The following is a 12,282-nucleotide window of genomic DNA, read 5'->3' as shown; positions in this document are numbered from 1 at the left end:
CAAACACGCTTCACACCAACTGCGAGGCCTTCGACCTCTCCTTGGTGCCTGACTCAGGTTAGCATCAGGCTAACAATACCTGGCACAGAAAGAAAGGTGGATATGTCGTCACCTGCTCTTAAGCAGCCTGCTCTGCTCCTGTTATACGAGACGTACGAAGGCTGTATACACATACACCAACTGCTTCATTTTACACAATGGTTCAACGGCATCTGTTCTGATACCAATAAAAGCCACAACAAGCAATTTGAAGACCTCCCACATTACGACATCAACGGGAGCGGAGTGCACAACTCTTTGTGCCACACTGCAATGTATTATTGATCAAATACACAAAATAGACTATTTCCAGTGATGCCAAGGCGGCACTGCAAATCAACTTTACGCCGTGGCCTGCATGAACAACTGGTGTTCGAAATCGCTGTAGAGACTCACCATACAACTTAGAAGAGAGAGAGAAAAAATGATGGAAAGGCAGGCAGGTTTACCAGAAATAGGAGCATCCGGTTGGCGACCCTGCACTAAGAGAAAGGGGAATGAGGCAGGAAGATGCGAAAGAAAGCGAAGAGCAAAATAGATGCGCGAAAAAGAAAAAAAAAGTGAGCGGGGGTGCTATAGCCTACTCAATCGGCCACTACCACGCAAAAAGTTCAGTAAGGCCTTCACTGATTTTCTGTGCGAATACAGATCATGTCAGCTTTCAAGCACTGACTGTTCTGATAATGGTCTGTCGTCAAAGCGAGCTAACGCAGCAGCTAGCGGCTGTCTTTGCACGCTGTAGCGAGGGCAGTGACAAACAACGTCCTTTATTGTTTCATTACTGCCGCAATGATCGCAAGTAGCACTATCATTCCTATCGATTCAGAAGGCGAAAACTTTGGTGAAAGCGACACCTAGCCACAGTTGACAAAACGACATTGTTTCAAGTCGAGAGTGTCCAGACGGAGGCCGAAGTAAATGAGATAGGTCCAGCCTGTGCAGGCACGTGTGCCGTAGGCACTCAGTGTTCTACAGGAATTTTACTTCTACGTTAGCAAATTTTCGGATTTTCATTACAGTATCAGTTCTTGAGAATGGAATAAATTCTCCTTCATCATCTTCGTGTGATGATCGAGCAGTGGCATCGACATGTTCATTGCCCAATATGCTGCAGTGACTAGGAAGTCACTGAAACGTGATTTAGTGTCCTTCGTCGAAGAGGTGGTAAAGCAGCTCTTTAAGTTCCAGCACTAGTTGTTCATAAAGCTCCGGCGTAAGGCAAATACCAAACACTGTAGTGCTGCCTTGAAGTCCATGAATACGCTCTATTTCTTGGCTTGTTGGTGTTGAATGACTTTAACTGCGCTACGTAGAGCAGCGAATTCCTCATCTGTGGATGTCGTCTGGTAGGATAACCGAATCTTCGTCCTTGTCGCTGTTGCAGGAAAGATCACCGACCGTGCATACCCATCCACTGTAGTTAAAGCGTCACTATATAAATGGCTATGCTCTCTGTACTTCTCATACAACAAGAGATGAGAAAGCTGCTTAGCGCTGGAGATGAGAGCCCGGCTTTTGAACATATGCCTGGAATCATGAGGGGAGCTTGTGGATGAGTAATCCACTATGGGGGGGGGAGGTGCAATTCTGGGCGGAGTTGTATATCCCGTAAGTATGCGTGTTCGATATGACAAGACTATTTGGCAGAATTATCCACGAGGTCGGTCTTCGAGCAGTGAGGCTAGGTTATGGGCAGGGGCGCAAGTGAAATTCCTTCACATGTGTTCTGAGTCCTTCAATTAAAATATGCGTCTTGAACGGGTAGTCATTTGCAATCGGAATGGTCTCATCTGTTGGCGAACATCACGGTAGCCCCAGAGAAACTCGCAGAGCCATAGCCTGGATGCTTTCCAAAATGTGAATGTTGGTTCTGCTGGTATTGGTCAGCATTGGCAACCTGTACAGCAAACAGCCGAAAAAAGCGTCTTGTATAATTGCATCATTGCATATACTGAGGTCCCCCAAGTTTTTCCTCCGAGATACTTGAATAAGGTAGCAATGTCTGTCAGCCTTTTCTTCAAGTAGGCCACATGAGGCTCCCAGTGGAGGTCTCCCTCTATCAATACGCATAGAAATATGTGCGTCCTGACATTACGTATGACTTGGCCGTCGATAGATATAGCGTATGGTCTCATTGGCTTTCAACTATAAGCAATCAATGCACATTTTGCTGGCCAGGTTTTCAGGCCCTCTTCATTGAGGTACACTGATACCAAAGTAGCAGCTTTCTGAAGCCTTGCGCGTACCTGAGGTATTGTCCTGCCAGATGCCCAGACGTAGATGTTGTCAGCGTACATAGATAGCTTGACTACACTCGGTAGTCGTTCCACAAGATGAATGAGAACGAAGTTGAAGAAGATTGAACTCAAGACGCCACCTTGCGGAGTTCCAAAATGCATAGGGTGTTGGGAGGTTGGACCATCTGCAGTGTTCACAAATATGTTCCCCCAGTAGCGCAACCAGGATTTCTGTCTGAAAGGGGGGGGGGGTGAAATTCTGACAAAAGTCATGAGAGTGTACAGCTGGAGTGTGTGTGTGTGTGTGAGTGTGTGTGTGTGTGTGTGTGTGTGTGTGTGTGTGTGTGTGTGTGTGTGTGTGTGTGTGTGTGTGTGTGTGTGTGTGTGTGTGTGTGTGTGTGTGTGTGTGTGTGTGTGTGTGTGTGTGTGTGTGTGTGTGTGGAGGGAGGGTGGCACATTGCATAATAAGACGTTCCCAACTTCAGCTGAAAAAATCTTGGAGCAAATAGAATGCAAAATAATGCCAATCATGATTACAATGACTAATTCGGTGTTTTCCAGGGACACCTCGCAAAAGCTTGACTGGTGCATCCATTAATTCATCAAAGCAGTATACGTGAAAAATAAACCGCAGAATAATACAGCAATGCATAACATAGTTATCCACAATGTTGTCGGCACATGGTTATTTTTGCCACTGCGTACACAGATATGGGTGTCGATGATATGCTGGCCTGTTGGCGGTCACGTGGTGTTGTTAAAACTCTGCAGGTCAGGATGTTCCAAATGATGAGAACGGAACATGATGTCTGTTTCGTTTGAGTCTCATAAAAGTGTACTGAAATTGAATTGTCGGCTTTAACTAGCTGAATTTGTATGAACCACGTAGCCTGAACATGTACACTGTTTCTACCACTGCACTTCATATAGAACTGGTATAAAATCAAAGAAATAATTTGTTGCATAGAAGCTGTGTTTGTCGGGTTTAAAAAGTAGAGAAACGAAGCCGCGTAAATTCAAGCACACTGCGAAGTTCTTTATTCAGATCTATAAGAGCTATATAATATTCATTCTGTTATAGTATCAAAAGTTAGGTGAGTTGGTTTGAGGACATTCTTGGAAACATTTTGGGGCGCACACAATAGACAAAAAAAAAACCGAAAGGCGAGAAGACAAACAAGCGCTAACTCCAAACTCAATTTATTGAAGGAAGTACACAAAATATATATTCAAGAATGCTTCCGAGAATATTCATTCCCTCAATGTCGCCTCATACGGTTAAAATCTGAAAGGTCATCTGACGTCAGAAAAAAGTCCTAAAAATTTGTTCTCGTAAGCTAGGATTATTAGTTGGCCATTCACACGTATCATTATGGCATTGTTAGCAAAATAAAGTGGAATCAGGTAAGAACCTAAGTCGTCTTGTCCAACATTTTGAGGGAAGGATTTGTTTCAGTCAAAGCAGCTGCGTCATCACAGGTGTGTTAGTTTGGTTCACTCGTGCTTGTTGCCTTCCTGTTGTTGTCGGTAACAAGGGGAAGAGATGCCAAAGAGAAGTAAATCTTATACATTATTCACGAGCATGTCACCAGCATGGGCAGAAGTAAAATGTCTTGCTTCTGATAGTAGAAAGATGCCTACAGGACAGAGTCTGGAGAAAGTTTATACGCAAGGAAAGCTTGCAAGTTGCGCTTGCGACAGACACAATACCGGCACCAATGGTCACGTCAGAGACAAGTTGTAAAGGAGTCATCCGCTGAAGCTCTTAGTTATACAGCCGTGGAAGCAGTGAGTTTCGTAAGTAGTTCAGGTTACTATTGGCTGATGTAGTTTAAAAACTCACGGAATGCGCAAGTTATGCCAGTCGGAAGAACAAAAAGAATGCGCGAGCAAGACAGGTTCCCCTACAGTCCTATACTAACATTATAAATACGTTAAAAATCAACTGGTCAAGTGACCGAAAATCAAGATAAGATAGAGTGCACTAAGCCCGAAAAATTTAATCAGTATGATTAAGCACAGATGAAATAGCTTAACCATACAAAAAAAAACATTAAAATACAGGCATGAGCATCTTCTTGAAGACGATGTAAAACCAATAATTCAGGAGGCAGCACCCACAATTCGTCTTCTCAAGCAGTTTTTTTTTTTGTAGCAGTGGCGTGTTTGTGGATGAGACACTCTACAGCTTAAAGTCTTACCGTCGTGGCTTTGTTGCCAATTCGTTCAAAATCTCCTTAGGTGATAAGGCAACTTCTCGAGGAATAGTTAGCAAAGCTAGACTATTTATCTTTAGCGCCCTAGTTGTGCTGCAAATATAGGGTTTAAGACTTCTCAGAGTTGAGAGGGATCCCTCACTTGTGCAAGTAGTTACTGGCAGAGTAGCCATAATTTGAAGCAGTTTTCGAATCACAGGAACAATACCACCTGGACAGGATTCCAAGGCTTCCAGAGGACCAAATGGGCGTTTTTCAAGCAGTTGAAGCTTAATGTACCAAAGATATAGCTCTCTCACAGCAGACAAAAATGAGTCTCCGACCCGACATCAGAGCTCTAGCTCTTACAGAAAATATGCATCGCACATTCATCCTCCTTGCTCGGTAACAGATCTAATGAAAAAGGAAGCAGAATTTCAACTATAGTAAGAATGCTTTTGTGCTTCACAAATATCTCATCAATTTGTTCTGTGAAAGCTTCGAGAAATGGAAGGAATACACAACGACAGAAGTACTCCTCCAGAGTCGATGAAGTCACATTTTAGCGCATCCTTTGTTGACCAACGAACTTTGGTATTTCAATAACCGAGCCAAGCTTTTCAAAAATTGACATAACATTTCCAAAAAGTTCATAAAATACCTCTTGAGCGCGGGATCTAAGATTACGCGCAGTAAACAAACGTCATCATCCAACCTTAGAGCGGAGGAAAGATCCAAGTTGACGGTTTGCAAGTATTTGCTTAAGGGCAAGCTTATGAAGAAAATTTTTTCCGCACCAAAAAGAGAGCCAAGAAATTCGCTTCTGCGCAAAGCACTCAGAAGGATTTGAGCATTGGACGGAGATTCCCGATCATTCCAGTTTTCGCTAATGTCTTGGAGAGTTGACAAAACTGGGTGGAGAATGCTTACAAACACATTCAGAGCATCGTGTTTCTGCACCCATCTCGTTGAACAAAGTGACTTCAGGCGTGTCACACGAGTTTTTGGTATTAACTTTTCAATTTGCTCACCTAAAGCAGCCTGGCGTTCTGCACTCGCATGAAAAAAACTCACAAACTTTCGGCATGGTTCTCATTGAATTTCTAATCTGATGAACAAAGCATGCACTCGACAGACTCAAATTAATGTTGTGAGAGCCACAGTGAACATCAATGGCGTTAGGACACTGCTGTTTTACGAGTGCTTGAACGCCATTGTAAGCACCACTCGTTGAGGCTGCACCATCATACTCTTGAGCTGTGAAGTTGTCGGTTGCAATGCCTATATCCCTTAAGCTTTGTAAAATTGTATTGGCCAGGCCCCTTCCAGTTAGGTCAGCCACAGGAACAAACTGCAAAAACTCTTCCCGAATTTCAATTTCTTTTATGTTCACGTAGCATGCACAAATCTAAAGCTGCTCAACGCCGGCTATATCGTCTGTCTCATCAGCTACTACTGCAAAACGTTTAGCAGCATTGACTTTAGGAACTATCTTTCGCATAATATTTCAATTGCATGCTTAGAACATCTCATTTTGGGTTTTCTAACAAGTGTAAGTTGCATTTGCGCTACATTCTTCGAGGTGACTCTTTAGAGAATCATCTCCGTTACAGGCGCGCAACTTAGGCAAGGCCTTGACATTCCCTTCTTTGCAAGCTCACTCGACAAATCTTTTTGCCCTCTATCTCTATGACCTTGAAGACCAACTCCCTCTCTCCCGCACCAGCCTACCGTTGTAAACTCTTAATCTGGATCCACATAAGATCCACTTAGCAGCTGGAGCATTACTTCAAAAAAGTTTCAGTTACGTATTTGGAAACCCGTTTCACATACTTTAACAAATAGATGAAACAGTGCGCCACTTATTTTTACTAAATAATTTTGTGAATCATGATTCTACATAAGAATATATGGAACCCTGTTTCAAATAAAATGCTGTTTTAGTTACGGAAACGGCGATCCACAGAAAATAGTGATGGACATATCCGGTACGCCGTTCCAGGTACCTTCAGACCTTTTTATCTATAGCAGTGTTCTAATAGAGAGTTAGGAAGCTGTCTATGGTTCACTCTTCTGCAATATTTTTGCTCTCCCCTGTCAGTAAAACACAGGTCATATACCATGCTAGCTTGGCATGTAGCCTGCGGCGATATCAACAATTGGAAAGTAAAAATTTTAGCAGCTGTGTGGTCCCAGACAGTTCTCAACAGTACCCTAATAGAGCACAGTTCTATACAAAAGTAGGTTTGAAGTACCTTGAATGACAAAGTGGTAACCTTGGCTTTTCCTGCCAGGTCCTGTTCTACCTTTTAGCTGCATATCAAAGAAACTAAGTACACGTATGAGAGAAATTTTATCACATTGCTTTTCAAAACAAGTATATTTTATTGAGGGAGAGTATTGTCTGCACTGAAGACATATTTGTTTCAAATTTTCTTTTAAAATGGTTTACCACTGCAAGAAGGAGCAGGTGATTGCTAATAAGCGTAATATGGTCGGCTTGCACTTTCTCTATAGAAGAGATCTTTGAACAGTGATTGGTATAGCAATGCCTTATCACTAATGTCAAAGATTATTGCTGAAAACGTGTCTGTTGTCAGGCAAAGTTTGAACAAGGACTGTGAAAAATGACATTGTCACCTTCAGTTCAAGGAGAGCGTCGGGACACGGAATGGGGTTGCTGGAAGCGTGGTCACTTGTTGCAGGCTTCTCAGATACTTTTTGTTTCATTCAAAGCAGCCGTGTTTTCCTCGTTGCACTCACAGAATGCATCAAGGAAGTCTGGAATAGTATGATTCAACATTGAAATACATAGCATTATAACCTCGCATAGTAGTGGCTTCTCCGGATAATTCAATAACTGAGTGCTCAATATGGAATGGTTATAAATATGTTATGTAGCATAACAGAATACGTAACAAATGTGCTTTATTTGTGTTAGTTTAAGGTTGCTAGCACGTACCAACATCACTGTTCAAATCACAGGGTGTAATGAATTTCGCGTCGCGTGCAAAGTTAGTGTTACAAAGATATGTCCACCTCTAATCTTATCTTCCATCTAAATACGCCGCGTGGAAGCATGAGCCATACTTGAACTGCTGGTGGGTTAGGCTGCAACATAAGATGCTCACAAATCATAACTGCATGGCTACTACATGCATTGTTGATGTTTTTATCATGGCGTAACATTCTGTGGGCTGACTAATTGATTTGAAAAAGATTAATTGTACTTGAGGCACCCAATTCTAATCTAAAACTAGCGTTACTTATGAGCTCAATCTGTATGAAGGGGTTCCATTGATTTAAACCACGAGTGAAGACGACTGCACTAGTGCACTACCTGACAAAATAAATCAACCAGTTAAAAAGGAGCTGGCAAATATTTACTTGATAAGTCTGTAATTTATCTACATATAGTTGGCAGCTACTTTATAAACACAAATAATATTCACGTGGTAACAAAATACCAATTTAGAATTCATTACCAATTCTCGCACTTTTAGTCCGCGCGCAGAAAATCCGAAATAGCGCTTGGCCCACAAACACTGGTGTCGAGGCTGTGGTGTAGCCTACATCGTGCATTTGGGTTTGCGGGAAGGCCAAACGCTATTCTAAAACTCATATGGCGCCCGCAACGCCCACAACGTCAGGTAATGCTGTTCTAAAGCTCCCAATAATCCCTTCCATTTCTCTATGTCACAGGGCGGGCTAAGGGTGGCGTGAACTTGAAATAAGAACTTCATTGGAAAAACAAACAATAAACTACGACAGAAACACAGAGAGCCAAACCTGAGTAGTGAGGCTTTAAACGCGCCAAAGGCTAAGACAGATTCGTGGGGTGAGGATCCTGGTTTCGCAAGCACTGTGGACTCGTGTTACTTATCAAAATAAAACGACAGCGCGAATAGCCCAGAAATTAAAAAAAACACGGATAGCTCCAAAGACGTAAGCTCTGACAAATCCGCGTGGATGTTTTAGCTTGCGACAGCGAGGAGATCGTGGTCTCACGGCGCGAAGATTCACACCCGCTGAGCAACCATCAATATCTTACTAAGCAATACTGTAAGGGGGCACACGGATTACTAGGAAGCTGCCACGCGAACCAGCAACGTGGACGGAGGCATAAATGTCTAGCACATTCCGGCCCACGAACACGCATGCAAGCTGACGCGAATTGCCGTTTACCAAATACGTTTCGCCTAAACTAGGTGAAGTTTCACGCGCCAAGAGAAAGGGAAGTTGCACCTACGATCACATTTGCACTCAGACTTTAAGACAACGTAAACGTCAAAGTAAACATATTCGTTTGATTTGCCTTTCCACTCTTGCTTCGTGATCTGCAGTTAAGCGAAGAAACGGCAATCATTCCGTAATTTGGATTACTCGATTACGCACACTGGAAACAAATTCGCCCTGCAGCTACATAAGCATTGCCTGAATTCATCTGAATACACAGGGCAACGTAGCAATATCTTACCCTGTCAGTGAACGGCAGCCGTAACGAGCTGATAAACAAACAGCCCTAACATTTGTTTTGCGCCTCCTGGCAACTCCACAGCTCCTCTCCGTCGTGACGGTTCCCGCCAAACTGACCAACAGCACACCATCTTTTTGTTTAGTTGTTCGCATGAGACGTGGCACGCCCCATTGCCAGCAATACCCTGTGTCTGCCACTGGTGGCGTAGGTGAAGCAGAACGTTTAGAACTAGCGGAGCGAAAGCTGAAAGGTGGAGGTGCGATGGTCGGAATAAGTGTTTGAACATTCCCGTTGTCATGCTTTGGCTTCTCAGGCACTGCACTTAGCGTCACAAGGCAAACCGCAGCGCAGTGATAAGGTGACTCCGGAGTGTCGGCGTCGTCGTGCGCCGCGCATGCGCATCTAGAGGTGATGTTTGTAATGACGATGTGGACCCTGGCCAGCCCACGGGAGCACGTGAAAATCGCGCAACCGTCACCGCTGTGAAAATTCCAAGTTTAAAAGCGAACGTTTCGCCTCGCGGCCACTCATGGCTGTTTATCTGGCTTCATATACGTCGAAATTGATATATTCAAAGTGTGACAACATGCCGGACATGAATTACAGCTGGTGACATGAAAATAATGATGTGCGTGTCGTGTGCTGCATGCCTTACATTCCACCCTCGTTAACACGCTGATGACAGTTTCGCTAACTTGCTATACATAAAAATAATTATTCTATCACATAACCGTATGAAAGACACAAATGACGTCTGCTAGCATGGAAATCAAGTCATGCATGTCTTGTACGGTATGACGTACATGGCTGGCTCGTGGCCGTTTCGCTACTTTGGCATACACCAAAATTTTAATTCCGCTACGTTGCAGCTGTATTACGCTTCTTGCAGTCCGCTTGCATTCCATCGATTGAAGCACACCATAAGAACCATAAGAGGTTTTTTTTATTCTTGGTATTTTTTCTCTTAGCCTGCGGTCAAGATCAAGGTCAATAGTGTTGTTCCAGCCATCTAAAACTGCTAGAACATTGTCCGTGTCTAGGACGATGTTTCTGTCGAACAACTTTTTCTCATGCTCGTTAAAAGCCTCAATCGCATTCTTCCAGTTGTCAAACTTCGACATCACAAGTTTGCCCGAGGGCAGGCCTCGCACACCAACCCCAGATGGAGCGAAAAGGACACAATATTTACAAAAGGCGCCTTTCTCCTTTTTCGGGATAGACGAGCCAGTTCTATCGCTGCTGCCACAAGTACTGAAACTTTAATTTTCTTATTCCTGTTGCCTCTAATGGAAAGTTCGCGGCAGGCATCCATGCGCTTGTCAGCTACTACTTTTCCTTGACATCGGTCACCTACAAAAGGTCTGTGTAATTATTCTGCAGACGCTAACCAGCTATTCTCGCATTTACAGCATCAATATTTGCATCCCTTATTCTGGGCTGTCATATAACAAAACATTTAAAAAAAACAAAGAGGATATACAGAAAAAGCTGCTTTTTAGCGCAGTTTTAGTTGTTGATATTAGGAAGAAACAAGCACTGCTATGAGACATATACACATACACATTAATGTTTGAGACAGCAAACATGCATATTGAATGATAGAAAAAATTGAGGGACCCTTAAGCTTCGCCTCTAAGAGTTCAATGCCATCGCAAAATACGTCCCCTATAGTGCGCGCCCGTCGACGACCAAGTGGATACTTATCAATATGTTATGTTAGTGCGAATGGTGCATACACATTTTTAATCTAAAGCAAGAATCGCATGGCTTCCACGATACACGCCACGAACTCGCCATCTGGGAGGCAATAAAGAGTCTCACATTGCTTCACAGGTAGCAGCACATTATCTAGCGTTTGCTGTTTGCTTGATCAACGCCTCTGGAAAGGCATGACATGTTTTCCGTTATATGGACATAGTTGTGCATTTTTAGAGCTGTTTGAAAGTTCCTGTGTGTTTTAGTGGCAATGGATGCATTATCCCAGCCTTTTTCGACGTAGTTTAGGGCTTCCCAAATGCGCCTACAAATCGCCGAATGGGCTCGTTTTCGTCGTGACACCCGTCGAACAAAATGCATTAAATGAGCCCTTAAATACTTTTTCAAGTAACCATGAAAGAAATTCATTAGAAGAGCTTATTTCCTTACGAATTCAACGCCGCAGCGATTTTAAGAATCCGTCCAGTGCGAGTGGAATTACGAAGGTTTGTCGCATGCTGCAATTGCCATATCTCTTCTCTCGTCCCGACCAAAGCGCTGGAAGTTGAGCAGGGAGGGGTGGCAGGGGCAGAGAAACTACTGTGCCTCGTGACCTTGAGCTTTTTTTTTTTCTTCGAATGCGTGGCTTTTTCAGTGTCATCTCGCGCGCACGCGTGAACAAGTAGCGGCCTCCCGCGGCAATCTCGGTAACTTGAGTTTTTGATCACAGACGCACAGACTATTTTTCGCTCACAAACAAAGCAGCCGACACCACCGGCGGGGTTTTTGCGACACGAGCTCTCCAACGTTATTGCGTTAAAACGTTATTTCGCGTCCGGCTTGTTTGTGGACTGGGCTCCCGCCTAGGCGTCGGCTACAAAAAGTTTGTACAAAAATATACGTTCCGCAATGGATAACATTATTCTGCATTATTTGGCTAAAGCAAAATATTATTGACCGGAAAATGAGACAGTTGCTCAGTCATTACACTGCTAATATCCCCGAACAACTTGCCTAAGCTACTGCGTTCTCTTGTAGTCACGCCTTGGGGCACTGCTAGCGGCACATTAACAGAAACAAGTGGTAAAAGTACAAAACAGTGCATACCAGAAATTGCGTCGACGTATCATCTTCCAGCCTTTAATATTAGAAGCCTGGAGTTTCCATGTAATCAATCCCCTGCCACAGGTAAATTTTGTAGAGTTCGTTATGCAGGTTGCTCTGCTATAAGGTACATTTTGTAAGCTGTGTCAATGTGACATATACTAAACTGTCTGCTTTTTTCGCAGGGCCAACTCAATACGTACTTACACATGTAAAAAGCTAATATAGAGCACTTAAAGATTGTGCATAGCATTGATTGTTTTCGAGTTGTGCCATTGTAACAATAAACTTTCCAGATATAGAAACGGCTGTTTTTACAATAAAAATAAAAACCCGCAAAAGTAATTAAGCGCCAAACTATATGTCTCATTGAACTTGAATGAATCGTACTGGGTAATAATGGCTTTCTACAGTTTGTAAATACTAATTACAGACTCTCTGCACAGTTGAATGCAGTACAACTGCAATTCTCACATCATGGATAAACTGCAATATAACCACACTTAATGACTTTCCAGTGCAGATTCCCAGGTCA

The 12,282-nt window shown here is 43.2% G+C and overlaps 1 long non-coding RNA gene across 3 annotated transcripts in view; it reads right to left on the bottom strand.

Annotated features, from left to right (window-relative positions):
- Window positions 1–11,827, bottom strand: part of LOC119162389 (uncharacterized) — a 166,523-nt gene extending 154,696 nt beyond the window's left edge. For all 3 annotated transcript variants that reach the window (XR_012887345.1, XR_012887346.1, XR_012887347.1), the window contains exons 1-2: window positions 11,751–11,827; window positions 7,112–7,252 (exon numbers count right to left, since the gene is read on the bottom strand). This is a non-coding gene — a long non-coding RNA (uncharacterized LOC119162389). The remainder of the gene's footprint in view (window positions 1–7,111; window positions 7,253–11,750) is intronic.
- Window positions 11,828–12,282: the final 455 nt, after the last annotated feature.

Source organism: Rhipicephalus microplus, chromosome X, assembly GCF_043290135.1.
Source record: "Rhipicephalus microplus isolate Deutch F79 chromosome X, USDA_Rmic, whole genome shotgun sequence".
Lineage (NCBI taxonomy): Eukaryota > Metazoa > Arthropoda > Arachnida > Ixodida > Ixodidae > Rhipicephalus > Rhipicephalus microplus.
Note: the sequence above shows the minus strand (reverse complement) of the source record. Positions and strands in the feature narration are given on the sequence as shown.